This window comes from Dendrobates tinctorius, unplaced genomic scaffold (assembly GCF_039654945.1).
Source record: "Dendrobates tinctorius isolate UK_male_01 unplaced genomic scaffold, ASM3965494v1 ptg000028l, whole genome shotgun sequence".
Taxonomy (NCBI): Eukaryota; Metazoa; Chordata; class Amphibia; order Anura; family Dendrobatidae; genus Dendrobates; species Dendrobates tinctorius.
Window position 1 is genome coordinate 76,027,382 of NW_027361696.1, and position 20,326 is coordinate 76,047,707.

The window sequence follows — 20,326 nt, forward strand, 5'->3', positions numbered from 1 at the left end:
ACACAGTGACTGATGTGTTGTACAGGCAAAATCGCTAGCAGCAGAAGCAGTTTTTTTTTCTTCTCAGCAGGACAAAAAAAAAAATTGGGATTGCTTTTAAAAAAGCAGTTTGCGGAGCAGTGGGTAAACAGCAATGCAGGAATGTCAGGAAGCCTTAGAAGGCAGCCCAACAGCCAACACCACTGATACACCACTATATAGCCTCCCCTTGCACTGCACACACAGTGACTGATGTGTTGTACAGGCACAATCGCTAGCAGCAGAAGCAGTTTTTGGTGTCTTCTTCCCTGCCTAACGCTCTCCCTACAAAATCAGCAGCAGCTCTCCCTATTCTGAGATCAGCATGAGTAACATGGCGGTCGGCGTGCACGCCCTTTTATACCCCCTGTGACGCCCCCCAAAGCAAGCCAATCACTTGTATGCCCTTCTGAAAGATGGTGGTGACCCGTGCCTATGTCATCACGTTGCCCACAGTGTCCGTGGATCCTGATTGGCTGAAAAAGAGCGCAAAACAAACTTTTGAAACGTGACTTTGGCGCGTAAGTCGCCGACCTCGTGGCCGACCTCATCCTAGGGTCGGGTTTCGTTTCATGAAACCCGACTTTGCCAAAAGTCGGCGACTTTTGAAATTTTTCGACCCGTTTCGCTCAACTCTACTAGTTAATAGTAAACAAATTTACAATGACAGACTGGTACAGAGGGGAGGGACCCTGTCCTTTCGGACTTACATTCTACGGGATAGTGGGGAAGAGACAGGAGGTCAGGGGTGCAGCAGCTCTGGTGGTGATGAGGTGGCAGCTCAGGCGGTGGTGAGGCGGCAGAATGGTCATTGCAGGCTGGTTCATGTTCAGTGCCATTCCAGAGTAATCCACACAAAGGACTGTTTCTACATTCCTGCGCACTCAAGCCAAGCGAGACTGGATACATTGGCACCGTCAGGAGACGGTGCTTTTCGTTCCTCCGTCACAGAGACCTTGTCCACGATTTGCAACGCCTTTCCCCTACAAGAACTGCAAGCGATCAGTTACCTTTTTTTGTATACCTTTTTCACATGCATTGTGTGTTTGTGTGCAATTCCCGTCATTGCCGTTACTGATCTTGTCTCCCTGCATGTAGTGTTCCTTGTCTAATAACCTGTACAGTAAACCTCTTCTCTGCCCCCGGCTCTTCACTGCATCCAACGAAACTCTCCCTTTTACAAGTACTTCAGTCTTGGAGGCAGAGTAGGGCTCTGTTTGTCTCCTTTCAGGGTCGGAAGAAGGGGTCGGGTGTCACAAAAAGCACTATAGCCCGGTGGATAAAAGATGCGATCTACCTATCTTATTCAGCCAAAGGTGAAACTCCACCATGGCATCCTCCTGGGCTGAAAAGGCGGACGTCTCCATTGATTTGATTTGTAATGCGGGAACGTGGTCGTCACCTTCCACCTTTTATAAACACTACCGTCTTGTTCTATCATCCACTGCTGGTCTAGACTTTGAGCGATCAGTTCTTAATGCTGTGGTCCCTCCCAGGTGACAGTCTCTGAAAAGTCTCAGTAGGGTGCTGTCATGGCGAAAGGAAAATCGGTGTCATGGGAAGCCTAGGTAACTTTAGGCTGAAACCCCGGGGCCCCTGCGGTGTCCCTCAGACTAGGGGAAACCCTGTCTGTCCCTCAACCCAGGGTTTACACTGAAGGTGTGCCTGCCTGGGCCTCCACCCTGTCTTTGTCTCCTATCCAGCCCTAAGCTGAACCCACCACCCTCCACCCAGTGGGGAGACCAAACACCAGACCCCACAAATAAGTATGAACAGGGATAACGGAAATGCACCACACCGCGTACACACAGGGGAATACAGTAATGTGCAAGGGCAACCAAATAATACAACACAGGGAGGCAAAATGGCAACAATGGAATATACTACACCAGCAACCGTATGCTCCTTAGACCACCACTCCAAACCGGTATCGCTTAGCACAAGGCAAGAGCTATAGTCGGCGACGCCCATAGTCACACAGGGCAATTTAAAGACAGAGGGCGTGGCTAAGCCCTCAGCCAGAATGACAACCTAGTTAACCCAATCCAAGCCGGAACAGAAGACCAACCAGCGCCGCTGAGAACCAAGTGGTAGGATGGGGTATTACCACTCTCTGCCGGACACTCTGGTGCGAACAGTGTCCGACATGACAACCGGACATTACTTACCAGTAATGGGATTTTACAGAGTCCACAACAGCACCCGCACATTCCCCCCGTAATTATTCACTTGGTTTCCTGCACTCTGAGGGAAAGTGTGTTGTAAAATTTTCACTCTTTAAAGGGAATAGTATTTTGTGATGTAAATATAATTATTATTGTGTACTAATCTGGTTGGCGGTTCCTCTCATACTTTGAAGCACAATTGAGGAGGCGAGGGGGACCGCCCCCTTTTAACCTGTAGATTCCCTGTTCTGGAGGGTGGATCCCCTCTCTTATTGGTGCTGTCGTGGACTCCGTAAAAATGTTTTTTTAATTTTTCCATATCACAGTTAATCTAAAAAAACTTAGACCTTTTCATACTGCCAACTAAACCTCATACTATTGACCACTAAGCCTCATACTTCCTATTCTGTAAATCATCTTATTATCTTCACAAGCAGAATTATCATGAAAGGAATATCCAATAGGTAGATAACACAGGGTTCTCATCTCCTCCACCTCATTGCACCCAAGACCTCTGCACTGATCACAGAGCATGCCTAGAAAACTCTCCTATTGTCTGCTGTAAAACATATCATTAAATGCTTAGGCAAGATGACCACCCTCATAATCATGTAAAAAAAAATAAAAAGTCTCCAGTTGAGTATGTGTCATTTTTGGGTTATAATAATGGTAGTACATTCCTTTTTAAGGGGTTGTATTCCTGCTTTCCTATAGAAACAGCACCATGCATGCATAATAGGCTTGCAGGGGCAGATATATCATTGGGGCAGCCTGAGCAGACTCACAGGGACCCCAGAGGTAAGAGGGCCCACAGAACTCCAAAACAGGTGGAATTTTGCATTTAATGAATTATTGGACTGCAAAGGGCCCATATCCTGTTCTTGCACAGGGGCCCCCTTCTGCCTTGGTCCACCAGTGTTAGGCTGTATATATGATATTACAGTTGAGCTCCATTTACGTATATCAGACCGAGCTGCAATGCCAGACACAACTTATGGACAATATTACTTCTTCTGAAAGGAAGCAGCCAGGTTTTTCTATTCTTGGCCAAACTATTTGAGTTTTATTATTCTTGAATCAAAGAGAGAACACAGCATGCAAGCAAATTCAGGTTTCCAGACCCTTTACACAATGAGTAATGTATTACATGGTAACTCAGTGTTACATTTCTATCCAGTGCTGGATTCACAGTAAACTGCTGAGTATAATGTTTTCCTTTATTTTGCTGGGTGAGATTGAAAAGAGAAGATCCTGCATCAACTATATGTAATGTTATCACACAACAAAATAAATTGATCAGTACCTCTTAGCAAAATAAAATAAATGTACAAATGCAGGTTACTGTGACTGCATTGCATAAACAAAGAAGAACACAGATGCAACCACATGCATATATTTAATATCTAAATTATATATGTAATGTTGAGGTTCTTGGAGAACATTTCTCATCTCTTAACGTCAAAGCAACCCCTGCAGATGAGAACCAGGGATGTAACAATCACAATCGCAGAGGATGCGACTGAGCTCGTGCACGACGGGGGCATGTTGATGCCAATGCCTATTTCAACTGGATGTGCACCTGAGTATGGACATCCAGCTGAATTTTATTGAACAGCAGAGATCCGCAAGGTCCTTGTGCTACTGTAATGAATGGAAGCGGAGGCAGAGATGGTGAAGTTCACATTCGTTTTTATTTTTTAAGTGGAACCTTGGGACCATGGTCCGGGGGCTCCGAACGGGGCGTGACTAGTGAGCCCCGGGTACCCATAGTAAAGCCCCTCAGACAGGGCCAGAATGGAATACCCGAAGGACACAGGTGCTACCTCCAGTTAGACCCCGAACACGTGGCTGCTGTCCCAGCGGGACCAAAAGGGATAACAGTGGTTACAGCAGAGTCCGTAATGAGCTGGGTCCTGGATCCGGGTAGATGGTAAGGAGTCGGTTCCAGTGACCTTCACACAGTACTCAGATACGGATAGCTGTAAGCGGAACAGGATGGCTTAGGCCCAGATGGTTGCAGATATAACCAGGTAACACAGGATACTGATATGCTGTGGAGACAGAGAGCATTAGACAATCTATAGAGACTGCAGACGCAGCGCAGACAGGTTAGCATGAGAACTGGCTGTAGCCATGATAGATACTCGTTGCTCCGGCGCTCTCCCTATGGAGGAGATGCCAGAAATAGCAGCCAGTGTGCTGCCATTGGTTAATTGCACTTTTTTTAATAATGCACACCGCCCCTTTAAGAAGGCAAGAGAGCGGGCGGGCGTGCCCTAATAGCCTTAGCTACAGATCTCCTCACAGGATAGTGATGGGCAGTCCGGCTCTTTTTGGTGATCTGGCTCTCATGGCTCCGCTCACCAAAAAGAGCCGGCTCTTTTTGGAACCTAAATGGATCCCTATTGCATACTTGTGCAGGCATCCAAAACCCTGCCCATCCACAACATAAACCCCGCCCACTTTCTAGGGACAAATTACATTGCTGAATGGGCGGAGTTTTTTTCAGGTGGGCAGAGATACGTCTGCTGAACAACGTGATTTTACACCCAGTGAGAGCCATTCAGGATTTTAGTGGTTCTCACTGAGGTGCCGGCTCCCATCATTCACAGCAGGGAGCCAGCTCTTTGTGTCGGATCATTCATAAACGACACATCACTATCACAGGACACCAGGAGGTGGAGGCAGAAGAGAGGCCAGAACGCTGAGCAGCAGCATAAGATCCAGAGGAGGCCGGCTGCTGCCTAAGGGCAGCATATGAGGCTCGAGGTGAGTGCCCAGAACGGAGAGCAGCGGCAGGCCTGGACACAGCGCCAGGGCGGGGACCAGGTGTAACAGTGGCAGACCTGGGCGCCATGTGAGGACAGGGACCGGGTGTAACAGCTACTGTGCTGTAAGTTTTAAAGTATGAAGATCGAAAAAAAGGGTTGAATTTATAGAAAGCAGCAGCAGGGGCAGGGCCGGACTGGGACAAAAAAGCAGCCCTGTCACACAGACTCTACTAGCCCACAAACTGTAACACTCCTCACCCTGATCAGTGAATTTTTGCTATACTTTGTCATCCCCTCATCACTCTCCTAAAAGGAGATATTTGAAGACCCACATGTGAATGGCGCCACAGTGCGTATGATCGACCACAGCTGCATTTACATGGTGCTCTACAGAGTTCAGATTTTCAGAATCATGAAGATCCCAGCAATCGGATCTCCAGGAATTGGAAAGTTATCCCCTCTCCAGAGGAGAGGGGATTACTTGGGATAATTCACTTAAACAACTTTTCCAATATTTTATTTTTATTTGGCCATAGTAATATTAAAAATACTAAACCAATATTGACCCTCGCAAAGTCCAATGTCGACAGGAGAAGTGGTACTGTGCAGTTCATACAGGGCCGGCTCAAGGTTTTTGTGGGCCCCGGGTGAAAGTCTCAGTGGGCCTCTTTAACACATACCACAATTCATAATGCACAGATACAGCAAAGAAATATAGGTATACAATGCCAAAGATTTCACTCTTACATTACATGACTGATATCTATTGTACATTCTACAATAGGTTAGAAACCAGACAGTATTGTCCTCCATACACTATTATGGGCACCACATAGCACTCCATACAGAATAACATGCCCCATATATAGCTCCATACAGTATAATGAGCCCCATATATTGCTCCATACAGTATAATGAGCTCCATATATTGCTCCATACAGTATAATGAGCTCCATATATTGCTCCATACAGAATGAGCCCCATATATTGCTCCATACAGTATGATGAGCTCCATATATTGCTCCATACAGTATAATGAGCTCCATATATTGCTCCATACAGTATAATGAGCTCCATATATTGCTCCATACAGTATTATGGGCACCACATAGTCCTTCATATAGTATTATGGGCACCACATAGTCCTCCATACAGTATTATGGGCACCACATAATGCTCCACACAAAATTATGAGCCCCATATATTGCTCCACACAGAATAATGAGCCCCATATATTACTCCATACAGAATAATGAGCACCATATATTGCTCCATACAGAATAATGAGCCCCGTATAATGCTCCATACAGAATGCGCCCCATATTTTGCTCCATTCAGAAAAATGAGCCCCATATAATGCTCCATACAGAATAATGAGCCCCATATAATGCTCCATACAGAAAAATGAGCCCCATGTATTGCTCCATACACTGTAATGAGCCCCATATAATGCTCCATACAGACAGAATAATGAGCCTCATATAATGCTCGATTCAGAAAAGGGAGCCCCATATAATGCTCCATACAGTATTATGGGTACCACATAGTGCTCCATACAGTATTCTGAGCCCCATACATTGCTTCATACAGCATTATGGGTACCATATAGTGCTCCATACAGAATAATGGGCCACATATAATGCTCCATACAGAATAATGAGCCCCATATATATTGCTCCATACAGAATAATGAGCCCCATATATTGATCCATACAGAATAATGAGCCCCATATAATGCTCCATACAGAATAATGAGCCCCATATAATGCTCCATACAGAATAATGAGCCCCATATATTGCTCCATACACTGTAGTGAGCCCCATATAATGCTCCATGCAGAATAATGAGCCCCATATAATGCTCCATACAGTATAATGAGCACCATATAATGCTCCTTACAGAATAATGATCCTCATATATTGCTCCATGCAGTATAATGCTCCAAACAGTATAATGTGCCCCACATAATACTCCATACAGTAAAATGAGCCCCATACCTTGCTGCATACAGAATAGGCCCCATGTAATGCTCCATACAGAATATGATGGGCCCCTTATATTGCTCCAATCAGAATGGGCCCCATATAATGCTCCATATATAATGGGCCCCATATGAGTCTCCATATAATGCTCCAGTGTATGATGGGCCTCATATATTGCTCAAAACATAAAAAAAACAAAAACTGAATTCCTGAACTCTCCTCGCGGGCCCCTGCTCTGCTCCGGACCCCTCAACGTCGGTGTTTTTTGGCTCTCTGCACTGTGACTGTTCAGGCAGATGAAAGAGCACAGTCAGAAGACGCCGCAGCAGAGGAGCGGGAAGAGGTAAGAATCGCAAGTGCTGCAAGTATCAAAAGCCCAGCAGCACCTGTATATACATCACCACACCAGCCCAGCAGCACCTGTATATATATCATCACACCAGCCCCAGCCCCACAGCACCTGTATATACATCATCATCTGAGCCAGGACCCCCAGCCCTTGAATATGCGTCACATCAGTCATCTCATCAGACCAAGCAGACGGCGCCCCCCAGCCCTTGTATATACATCATCATCAGCGCAGGCAGATGGCAGCCCCTCCAGCCCATGTATACATCACATTAGCGCAGGCAGATGGCAGCCCCCCCAGCCCCTGTATATACATCATCATTATCAGTGCAGGCAGATGGCGACCCCCCAGCCCGTGTATATACATCACATCAGCGCAGGCAGATGGCGACCCCCCCAGTCCCTGTACATACACATCACATCAGCACAGGCAGATGGTGGCCCCCCCAGCGCCTGTATAAACATCACATCAGCGCAGGCAGATGGCGCCCCCCCAGCCCTTGTATATACACATCACATCAGTGCAGGCAGATGGCACCCCCCCAATCCTGCCCTGTATATACATCCACATCAGTGCAGGCAGATGGCAGCCCCCCAGCCAGCCCCTGTATATACCAGCTCAGACAGATTGCAGCCCCCCAGCCAGCCCCTGTATATACCAGCTCAGGCAGATTGCGGCCCCCCAGCCAGTCCCCATATATACCAGCTCAGGCAGATTGCGGCCCCCCAGCCAGCCCCTGTATATACCAGCTCAGGCAGATTGCAGCCCCCCAGGTGCCCCTGTATATACCAGCTCAGGCAGATTGCGGCCCCCCAGCCAGCCCCTGTGTATACCAGCTCAGGCAGATTGCGGCCCCCCCAGGCGCCTCTGTATATACCAGCTCAGGCAAATTGCGGCCCCCCAGCCAGTCCCTGTATATACCAACTCAGGCAAATTGCGGCCCCCCAGCCAGCCCCTGTATATACAAGCTCAGGCAGATTGCGGCCCCCCAGCCAACCCCTGTATATACCAGATTAGGCAGATTGCGGCCCCCCAGTCAGCCCCTGTATATACCAGCTCACGAAGATTGCGGCCCCCCAGCCAGCCCCTGTATATACCAGCTCAGGCAGATTATGGCCCCCCAGCCAGCCCCTGTATGTACCATCTCAGGCAGATTGCGGCCCCCCCAGCCAGCCCCTGTATATACCAGCTCAGGCAGATTACGGCCCCCCAGCCAGCCCCTGTATATACCAGCTCAGGCAGATGGCAACCCCCCCAGCCAGCCCCTGTATATACCAGCTCAGGCAGATTGTGACCCCCCAGCCAGCCCCTGTAAATACCAGCTCAGGAAGATGGCAGCCCCCCAGGCGCCCCTGTTATATACATCACATATCAGCTCAGGCAGATGGCGCCCCCCCAGCCAGCCCCTGTATATACAAGCTCAGGCAGATTGCGGACCCCAGTCAGCCCCTGTATATACCAGCTCAGGCAGATGGCAGCCCCCCCAGCCAGCCCCAGCTCAGGCAGAGATGGCGCCCGCCCTTCCCCCCAGCCCTCTTTATAACAAAACTCACCCCCGCCCCAGCCAACTTACTGGACCTGAAGCCTGAGCCAGCACGCGGGGGTAGGAGTCGCAGCAGCCGCTCCTGGATTCCTGCCTGGACGCCGATGATAGGTCAGTGAGCAGTGCTGGTGCTGCCTGCAGACAACCATTGACAGAAGAGCAGCGGCACAGCGCGCTCTCTCCTGCTCTGCCCTCAAAGAACGCACCGCGACGTGCAGCTTCACGTCGCGGCACATTCTTAACCCCTAGGGTGCCGCCCCAAAATCGCTACCACTGCAGTGCGCGCACCTTTGAAACCGCCGCTGTGCACGCAAATTTAAAAGGCCGGCGGCGGTTAAAAGAGGCCGGTTGCCACCGCATTAGCCAGCGGCCCACAACGGGCTAATAAATAGGGGCCCACTGGGAAAATGCCCGGTTGGGCAGATTATCAATCCGGGCCTGAGCAGGGGAGCCTATCCTTTATATTCTTCCTGCTGTGTAATGTATTTCATGCTACTCCTGCATCTGTCTGTGCACTTCAAAGAATGAGGAGCAGGAATCCCTCCTGAATGTGTGTGCTGTGTAGTGATGAGTGAGTATAGTCGTTGCTCGGGTTTTCCCGAGCATGCTTGGGTGGCTTCCAAGTATTTTGGCGAGCTCGGAGATTTAGTTTTCATGTTCTCAGCTGCATGATTTGCGACTGCTGGACAGCTTGAAAACGTGTGGAATGCCTGTTTGTTAGGGAATTTCCCACAGCCTGTCTACAAGTCAAAAAACATGCAGCTGAGACGAGGAAAACTAAATCTCCGAGCACGCCAAAATACTCGGAGGACACCAGAGTATGCTTGGGAAAACCCGAGCAACGAGTATACTCGCTCATCACTAGTGCTGTGCATAGGAGACTAGTCTCCACCTATGAGGTCAGATTCAAATAAAAATTCAGGATATTTCAGCCAGAAAAATCCATGCATAAAAAATGCTTTTAAAAAGTGATTTGGTTTTTATGAACACATGACTTTTTGGTGCATTTTTCTACTTACCGTAGTGTAATATGGCATGTAACAATATTGTGGGGATTTGAACCATTTTCACAGCAAAAATCTTTCGAAAAACTGCACCTGCGGCATACTTTCAGAAAGCACATCAAGGAACATACATGCCGCAATTGTTTACATACTTGGAAAAAAACGTGACATGATCTATGGGGCTTTTTTGTCATTTGAAGCTTGTTGGAAGCAGATGTAAAGCATTTTTTATGTGGATCAAAGGGGTTGTCCGGCCTTAGGGTACAAGTCTACAGTCACTCTATGTGACTGCAGACTTATGAATCCTCAAATCTTGCAAGGTGCCCACTGTAAGGATTCTCCGGCGCTGGCACTTGGAGCAGCGAGCACATAGAATCATAGAATCGCAGAGTTGGAAGGGACCTCCTGGGCCATCTGGTCCAACCCCCTGCTCAAAGCAGGATTCGCTAAATCATCCCAGTCAGATGTCTGTCCAGCCTCTGTTTGAAGACTTCCATTGAAGGAGAACTCACCACTTCTCGTGGCAGCCTGTTCCACTCATTGATCACTCTAACTGTCAAAAAGTTTTTTCTAATATCTAATCTGTGTCTCCTCCCATTCAGTTTCATCCCATTGCTTCTAGTCTTTCCTTGTGCAAATGAGAATAAAGTTGATCCTTCTACAATTTGACAGCCCTTTAGATATTTGTAGACAGCTATTAAGTCTCCTCTCAGTCTTCTCTTTTGCAAACTAAACATTCCCAAATCCTGCAACCTTTCCTCATAAGACAGGGTTTGCAGACCGGTCACCATTCTGGTCGCTCTTTTCTGAACTTGCTCCAGTTTGTTGATGTCTTTTTTAAAATGTGGTGCCCAAAACTGGACACAATATTCCAGATGAGGTCTGACCAAAGAGGAGTAGAGGGAAATAATGACTTCACGTGATCTAGACTGTATGCTTCTGTTAATACATCCTAGAATTGCATTTGCCTTTTTTGCTGCTGTATCACACTGTTGACTCATATTCAGTCTGTGATCTATTAGTATACCCAAGTCTTTTTCACATGTGCTGTCACTTAGCCCTATTCCTCCCATTCTGTATATGCTTTTTTCATTTTTATTGCCCAGATGTAGTACTTTGCATTTATCCCTGTTAAAAACCATTCTGTTAGTTGCTGCCCACTTCTCCAGTTTATTTATATCTTTTTGAATCCTCTCTCTCTCTTCTCTAGTATTAGCTATCCCTCCTAGCTTTGTGTCATCAGCAAATTTAATCAGTTTACCCTCAATTCCTTCATCTAAATCATTGATAAAGATGTTGAACAATACAGTGCCCAGGACAGAGCCCTGTGATACCCCACTTGAGACATTCTTCCAACTGGATGTGCAGCCATTTACGACCACTCTTTGGGTCCGATCACTAAGCCAGTTATGAATCCACCTAACAGTTGCCTTGTCCATTCCATACTTAGTCATTTTTTCAATAAGGATTGTATGAGAGACTTTGTCAAATGCTTTGCTGAAGTCAAGATATACTATATCTACAGCATTTCCTTGATCCACCCAATCAGTGATTCCGTCATAGAAGGAAATTAAGTTAGTCTGACATGACTTATTAGTTACAAACCCATGCTGACTCTGTTTAATCACTTCATTCTTATCCAGGTACTGACATACATGTTGTTTAATAATTTGTTCAAAGATCTTTCCTGGTATAGAAGTCAGACTCACCGGCCTATAGTTGCCTGGGTCCACCTTCTTCTCCTTTTTGAAGATAGGAACAACATTTGCTCTTCTCCAGTCTTCTGGCACTTCTCCTGTTCTCCAAGAATTTTCAAAGATTATGGAGAGGGGTTCAAAAATTTCTTCTGCTATCTCCTTCAGTACTCTGGGGTGTAATTCATCTGGACCTGGAGACTTGAATTCATTTAGGTTAGCTAAGTGTTTCCTCACTATCTTTCTGTTTATAGATATCCTGGATTCTTCTATTCCCTTAATAGGACAGTGAAGAACAGCTGAGAGAAAACAGATGCAAAATAGGAATTTAAAAGTTCAGCCTTCTCAACATCCTGTCTTACCATTTCATCATTTTCATCCTGTAAAAATCCTATAGCATCTTTGACTTTTCTTTTACTTTTGACATATCCCCAAAATCCTTTATTATTGCTTTTGACATCTCTTGCAAGCCTCAATTCATTTTCAGCTTTAGCTAATCTGATTTGTGCCCTGCAGGTTCTGCAGACAGCATTATATTCTTCTTTAGATATGCCTCCCTCTTTCCATTTTATAAACATTTTTTTCTTCCTTTTTAGCATGTGCTTAAGTTCTGTGTTCATCCATCCTGGTTTCCTTAAATGCTTCCTATTCTTCCCTCTTTTCGGAATTGTTAACAACTGTGCTTTGAGAATTTCATTTTTCAAGATTTCCCATCCTTCCTGGACATTTTTGTCTTTTAGGATATCCATTGGATCCCTCCAATTCTCTTTCTGAATCCCTTAAAATCTGCCTTTCTGAAATCTAACCTTGACGTCTGAGTCTTCACAGGTCTTCCGCCTCTAGTTATCCAAAATTCTAAAATAGCATGGTCGCTACCTCCTAGGGTCCCAGCCACTTTTACCTCCTCAACCATTTCCTCCCTGTTTATAAGGATGAGATCCAAGGTAGCAGTTCCCCTTGTTTTCTCCCCTACCTTTTGGAAGATAAAGTTGTCAGCAAGAGAGGATAAGAATTTCCTTGACCTGTTAGTTTTGCCTGAGAGAGATTCCCAACAAATGTCTGGATAGTTGAAATCTCCCATGACAACTATGTCATATTTTTTGGAGAACTTGGCCATTTGATGCATAAAGAGTTCATCCATATCTTCAGCTTGCACAGGCGGCCTGTAGTAACTGCAAGTATAATACTTTATGCCATCATGTTCCAAATAGACATGTATGACCTGGCTCAATGCAAGTGAATTCAGAGAATTCAGACACGTCTAGTTGGAATGTGCCGAAAGCATGGAAATCACATTCTTGCTGTTACATAACCGCCCGCTCATGGCGCTGGCACCAGAGAATCCTCAAAGCGTGCAGATTGAACATTGTGAGGATTACATAGAGTGACTGCTGACTTGTATCCTAAGGCTGGACAACCACTTTAAGAAGCGGAATTCTCCCAAAAAGTTCACAAAACAAACTCTGTGTGAACATACCTTAAGATTATCTTTAGAGTTTAGAAATGCAATGGATTTTCCTTTTTCTTCTTTTTTTTACTTGTATTGTTTACCAGGTTTCTATTTTCTCCTCTCTGTTGTGGTTCCTGTTTATCATTATGTTGGAGTCCACTGACCTACAATGAAGACCATGAATAGTAATGATGAAATAATAGAGCGCCAAATGGCAAGTGCACACAATGTCTTCTGTCTGGCGGGGGTCTGTCTGTAATTTATACTCTAACTAGTGAGGCAATGCTACTTCTTTTAACTGCTTCATAGGTCTCAAACCCTGAAGAGGTTAAAAGAAGTAACATAAGATGGATTATATGCACAGCAATGTTGTTTCGACATTGCTGTGCATCGTGTTCTTTCTTGCGGCTTTTTCAGGTGGGTTCCAGACAGAATCCGCCTGAAAAAGACGTTGTATGCACATACTCAAACAGCGCTATTCTTTAGTGATGAGCGAACGTGCTGGGATAAGGTGTTAACGGAACATGCTCGTATCCTAATCGGGTATTTTCGGCGTGCTCGAATATTATGTTCGAGTCACCGTGGCTGCATGTCTCGACAGCCTCAACACATGCCGGGATTACCTGATCATTAGACAATCCCTGCATGTATTGAACAGTCGCGAGACATGCAGCCTCGGGGACTCAAACATAATATTTGAGCACGCCGAAGACCCTCAGTTAGCACCCGAGCATGCTCTGATAACACCTTATCCAAGCACGTTCGCTCATCGCTCATTCTTCCATTCAGATCTAACAAAATCTTTATGGTGGTTCTGAAAGTAGCAGATGTTGCAAAAGGCTACGTTTAAAAACACTTAGGTATCATGTTACACCTGTTCTTTGTTTTATTTGATATATTTTTAAAAAATATTTGAAATACCATCAACATATTAGTAACATAACATGTAAAAAAAAATGCAAGTAATTAAAACAAATGACCAAACTGAGGCAAAAGATCAAATGGAGAATATTCACATTTTTTTCTTATTTAAATAGACAGAAAACCATTGTTTTACTTCTGTATTACATCACAGGCATCTAGCGGTACATTTTGGCCCCCACTATGGATTGTGTATAACAGCGCCGTACAATTCACAGCATTCATGAGCCTAAGACTAATCAGACGTTAGGGTGGTAACTCAATACTTCATACAAACTTGCACTAATAAGTGCTTCATACAAAGCATTGTGATTTTTCTTGGCAGATGTGAGCGGCTCTTACCTATTAGCGGGTTGGAAATAACACACAGCTGCTAATCTCCCCAGACACAACAGAGCCCATACTGGAGCAAACAGCAAATGCTCTGATTACTGGATAATCCTGCAAAGTGTCACACATTGGAGGTGATGATAACAGGATAATGGGCCCTAACTGAGCACAAAGGCGGAGGGAAAAACCTACCGCCCCAGATTGTGGAAATGCTTCATTTACTGTAATCCAGCGGTGAGCGCCAGATATTAACCCCTGCAGGGCAACAGCGTGCAGAAATTTGACTGTTCACACACACACACACACACATTTACACTCACTGGCCACTTTATTAGGTACACCTGTCCAACTGTGTGTTAAGACTTAATTTCTAATCAGCCAATCACATGGCGGCAACTCAGTGCATTTAGGCATGTAGACATGGTCAAGACAATCTCCTGCAGTTCAAACCGAGCATCAGTATGGGGAAGAAAGGTGATTTGAGTGCCTTTGAACGTGGCATGATTGTTGGTGCCAGAAGGGCTGGTCTGAGTATTTCAGAAACTGCTGATCTACTGGGATTTTCACGCACAACCATCTCTAGGGTTTACAGAGAATGGTCCGAAAAAGAAAAAAAATCCAGTGAGCGGCAGTTCTGTGGCCGGAAATGCCTTGTTGATGCCAGAGGTCAGAGGAGAATGGGCATACTGGTTCGAGCTGATAGAAAGGCAACAGTGACTCAAATTGCCACCCGTTACAACCAAGGTAGGCAGAAGAGCATCTCTGAACGCACAGTGCGTCGAACTTTCAGGCAGATGGGCTACAGCAGCAGAAGACCACACTGGGTACCACTCCTCTCAGCTAAGAACAGGCATCTGATGGCTACTTTCAGCAGGATAATGCGCCATGTCATAAAGCTCGAATCTTCTCAGATTGGTTTCTTGAACATGACAATGAGTTCACTGTACTCAAATGGCCTCCTCAGTCACCAGATCTCAATCCAATAGAGCATCTTTGGGATGTGGTGGAACGGGAGATTCGCATCAGGGATGTGCAGCCGACAAATCTGCGCCAACTGTGTGATGCCATCATGTCAATATGGTCCAAAATCTCTGAGGAATGCTTCCAGCACCTTGTTGAATCTCTGCCACGAAGAATTGAGGCAGTTCTGAAGGCAAAAGGGGGTCCAACCCGTTACTAGCATGGTGTACCTAATAAAGTGGCCAGTGAGTGTATATTACACACATTTATATTACACACATATGCAGTATATTACATACATTATATTTATGTATATTATATATATTACACACTTATACAGTATTATTTAGACACATTATATATTGTGGTAGATTTGCACACTCCTCTGTACACAGAGGTAGACATTGGAACGCTATCTTTAGGAATGCACTTTTTTTTTAATACGGCATAAACCAAGCTGACGCACAAAATAAACATGGCCCTCTGGGCAAAACAAAACAGTAGCACTGGGTACAGTCCTAGCATTAGCGGGGATCAACCTGCTCAGGGTTAGCAAGACCCATGGTACAGACATAAACAAAACACCAAACACTTCTCCGGAGTGTTTGCCTCCAGACACTGAACACTGCTGCCTTAGGAGGCCAGCTACTTAACCCCCATACCACACCCTGGGGTGGAGATAAGGTGGACATCCTCCCACCCGCTCTATGTATGTCCACATAAAAGCCAGCCCACTATGCAAATTGGCTTAACCTCTCACAATACTTAGGGTTTATGTTTTTCCTTACTTCTGTTAATCTGCTGTTTGCAACGTGACATTAAACCACTCAAATTGGACTTTAAGCCTGTGTGTTGCCTCATTACTGCAGCCCTGCCATTACCTACCAGAGCAAATCCCTACAGTGGGGATAGGTGAGCAGCCAGTACCATCCATCTCTCTGACTGCTGCTTTCTATGATTCACCTTCTGTTGATTTGAATAAATCACTTCACATAATTTTTGGAATGCAGTGAACGTCTATATCAGGGGCAGACATACCGCATGTGCAGCCAATGCGGCTGCATCGGGGCCCGGAGGTGGAAGGGGGCCACTGCAGGATGACTAATAATGAGGGCAATCTGGCCTGTTTTTCCGACCCCGAGGCTCTGTGGGGCCCCCGGCCAGATTGCCCTCATGTGCGGCGGGCAGGGATGGGAGAGATCCCTGCAGCTCTACTGCCTGCAAGAGAAAATGGCAGCAGAGCAGAGCTGCAGTGATCCGTTCTGCTCCTTTCCTGCACTTCCTGTCTCTCACACAGTCAGCAGCGTGGCTGGATGACATCATCATTCAGCGCTGTGGTTGTGTCAGACAGAGGAAGCTGCCAGCGACGGTGATGCTGTGGGAGAGCATGCGGAGATGTGAGAGGTGCTGTGTGTGTCGCTGCAGGGGAACGTGCAGAGAGGTGAAAGGTGCTGTGTGTGTAGGTGGATGGGATTGTGTGTGTCGTTGCCAGCGAACATGTAGCGAGGTAAATGGTGCTGTGTGTGTGTAGGTGGAGAAGAGGGCAATGATAGGGGAGAAGGCAATGATGGGGTGGTGGAAGGAAATGCAATGATGGTGGCAGTGGACAGGACAATGATGGGGTGGTGGGGGTGAAGGCAATGATGATGGCAGTTAAAAGGACAATGAAAGGGGTGGTGGAGGAGGGCAAAATGATGGAGGTGGTGGAATGGGCAATGATGGGGTGATGGGGTGAAGGCAATGATGGTGGCAGTGGAATGGACAATGAAGGGGGTAGTGGGGGAGAAGACAATGATGGAGGTGGTGGAAAGGGCAATGATGGTGGTGGTAAGGGCAATGATGGTGGTGGTGGGGGAGAAAGCAATGATGGGGTGATGAAGAGGGCAACGATGAGGGTGGTGGGAGAGAAAGCAATGATGGAGGTGGTGGAAAGGGCAATGATTGGGTGATGGGTCAGAAAGCAATGATGGAGGTGGTGGAATTGGAAATAAAGGGGGTGATGCGAAAAGGCATAGATGGTGGTGGTGGAAAGGACAATGATGGTCATGGTGGAGAGGGCAATAATGGAGGTGGAGGAATGGGCAATTTTTGGGAGTGGTAGTGGAAAGGACAATGATGGTGGAAAGGGCAATGATGGGGGGTGGAATGGGCAATGATGGAGGTGGTGGGGGAGAAAGAAATTATGGAGGTGGTGAAGAGGGCAATGATTGGGGTGGGGGAGAGGACAATAACGGCAGTCAGGGTACTTCTTGTTAGCATATGGAGGGCTGTGCAGCCTTCCAAAGAAATGCCTCCCCACACCAAACTTGTCATGCTGGAGGATGTTGAGGCAGCACAACGTTCACCACGATGTCTCCAGACTCACATCTGTCATATGTACTCAGTGTGAACCTGCTCTCATCACAGCACAGGGTGCCAATGTTGAATCTGCCAATCTTGGTGATCTCTACAAATGCCAATCATCCTGCACGGTGTTGGGCTGTTAGTACAAACACCCACTTGTGGACGTCAGGCCCTCATACCACACTCATAGAGTTTGTTTCTGTCAGTTTGAGCCGACACATGGATGCTAGTGGCCTGCTGGAGGTCATTTTGCAGCACTCTGGTACTGATCCTCCTGTTCCTCCTTGCACAAAGGAGGAGGTAGCGGTTCTGCTGCTGGCTTGTTGCCCTCCTATGTCCCTCTCCATGGCTCTTGGTGTACTGGCCTGTCTCCTGGTATCTGCTCTGTGCTCTGGCCACTCTGTTGACAGACACAGCTACCCTTCTTGCCACAGCTCGCATTGATGTGCTATCTGGATGAGCTGCACTACCTGAGCAACTTATGTGGGTTGTAGCTTCATGCTACTGTACTGTACCTCTAGGGGTGAGAGCAATGACAAAGGGCAAAAGTGACCAAAATAACAGCCAAAAAGGATGAGAACAGAGAAATGGTCTTTGAACACCCCTGTAGAAGCACTGCTTTATAGGGGATGTCTTGCTAATTGTCGATCACTTCTAACTGTTGTCTGTTATGATTGAGTCACCGTAGGAGGCAAAAACAGAAATACAAGCTAAGTCCAGAAAACCAGAGAAGTTGGCAACTACCAGATTGCAGACCCCTGAACCTATCAACACAACTAGCAGTAGCCGTGGGGGGTTCCTACGATGCCCTAGAATCCTCGATCACAGCCGGAGAATTTAAATAGGCCTAAAGAAAGAAAGGGGAAATCTAAACTGCCCCAGAGCAGACCCCAAAGCAATAGGCAGCCCCCAACATATAATGACGGTGAAGCAAGATGAAAACACTAACACAGACAGAAAGATAGACTGAGCAAAGCCGGGGCCCAAAACTACCTAGATAGGAAAGGACAGGAAGGCTGCTGTCTGCAATCTGCAAAAACCCTATCAAAGACATAAGCCAACAAGCTGATATGAAAAAGACCCTGAAGCAGCTAGGCTTCAAAAACTAAATCAGCACTCAGGTATTTTCAGAAGACAGAGCTAAAGGAATTCAGCACACCCAGCAGGGAATGGCAGAAATCCAGAAAAACAAAGCAAAACAAGGTCAAAGCACAAATGCAAAAAGCCGAGCAGCAAACTTAGCTTTAGAGGAGCAGGAATTCAGACTGGTCTCCAAGGATCCCACAGAAAAATCACCCGCAGGGCAGAAGGGCGTCGGCAGCCTTATATCCAGTCAGTAACTCCACTCAGCCAGTCATCATCATCAGCCTCAGGTGTTTGATAATCAGGCTCACTACCTTTCTTTACCAGAAGAGGGAGTTCCTCGGGCCTCAGTAGTGAAGGGGAAAATGAACTCACAACAGTACCTCCCCCTTGAGGAGGGGTCACCGAACCCTCAACCACGCCACCAGGGCGATCAGGGTGAGCCTGATGAAAGGCACGCACCAATCTTTTGGCATGAATATCAGAGGCAGAGACCCAGGAATTATTCTCCTGACCATAACCCTTCCACTTAACCAAATACTGGAGTCTCCGTCTAGCCAGACGGGAATCCAGTACTTTCTCTACCTCATATTCCATGTTACCGTCAACCAATACAGGGTCTGGAGGTGCCACCCCCGGAACAACAGGTTCAACAAACCTCTTCAACAAAAATTTATGGAACACATTATGGATTTTAAATGTGACAGGAAGAGCCAAACGAAAAGAGACCGGATTAATAATCTCCACAATCTTGTAAGGTCCAATAAATCTAGGCTTAAACTTAGGAGAAGCCACCTTCATAGCAATATTTTTTGATGATAACCACACCATATCACCAACCTTAAACTGGGGACCAATGGTCCTATGTCGGTTGGAAAACCGCTGGGCCTTTTCTTGGGAGAGAGATAACTTATCCACCACTTGGTCCCAGATCTGGTGCATTCTCTCCACCACAGTGTCAACACCTGGGCAGGCAGAGGGCTCCACCTGCCCTGAAGAAAATCGAGGATGAAACCCAAAGTTACAAAAAAAAGGTGACATCAAAGTGGCAGAACTAGCTCTATTATTTAAAGCAAATTCGGCCAAGGGCAAAAATGAAACCCAATCATCCTGATCAGCAGAAATAAAACATCTCAAATATGACTCCAAGGTCTGGTTTGTTCTCTCTGTCTGCCCATTGGTCTGAGGGTGAAAAGCAGAGGAGAAGGACAACTGAATTCCCAGCCTGGAACAGAAAGTTCTGCAAAATCTAGACACAAACTGGACTCCTCTGTCAGATACAATGTTCTCAGGAATCCCGTGCAAACGAACCACCTGTTGTAAAAACAGGGGCACCAACTCAGAGGAAGACGGCAACTTAGGGAGTGGTACAAGATGAACCATCTTAGAGAACCTATCACAAATCACCCAAATAACAGTCATCCTTTGAGAGACAGGCATATCGAGATGAAATCCATTGAAATATGGGTCCATGGCCTCTTGGGGACAGGCAAAGGCATCAACAACCCACTAGAGCGAGAACACGATTTAGACTGGTAGCACGTCCCACAGGACTGCACAAAATTCCTGACATCACGAGACAAGGCGGGCCACCAAAAAAACCGACTCACCAGATCTCTAGTACCAAAAATACCTGGATGACCAGCCAAAGCAGAGCAATGAACTTCAGACATCACTCTCTTCTTCCACTGGTCAGGAACATACAACTTTCC

At 46.4% G+C, this 20,326-nt stretch overlaps 1 long non-coding RNA gene across 1 annotated transcript; it reads right to left on the reverse strand.

Moving 5' to 3' along the window:
- Nucleotides 1-3,852: 3,852 nt before the first annotated feature.
- On the reverse strand, nt 3,853-13,126 carry LOC141084951 (uncharacterized). The gene is made up of 2 exons (XR_012231180.1): nt 13,005-13,126; nt 3,853-4,234 (listed from the first exon to the last, which is right to left on the reverse strand). It is a non-coding gene; the product is annotated as an uncharacterized lncRNA (long non-coding RNA).
- Nucleotides 13,127-20,326: the final 7,200 nt, after the last annotated feature.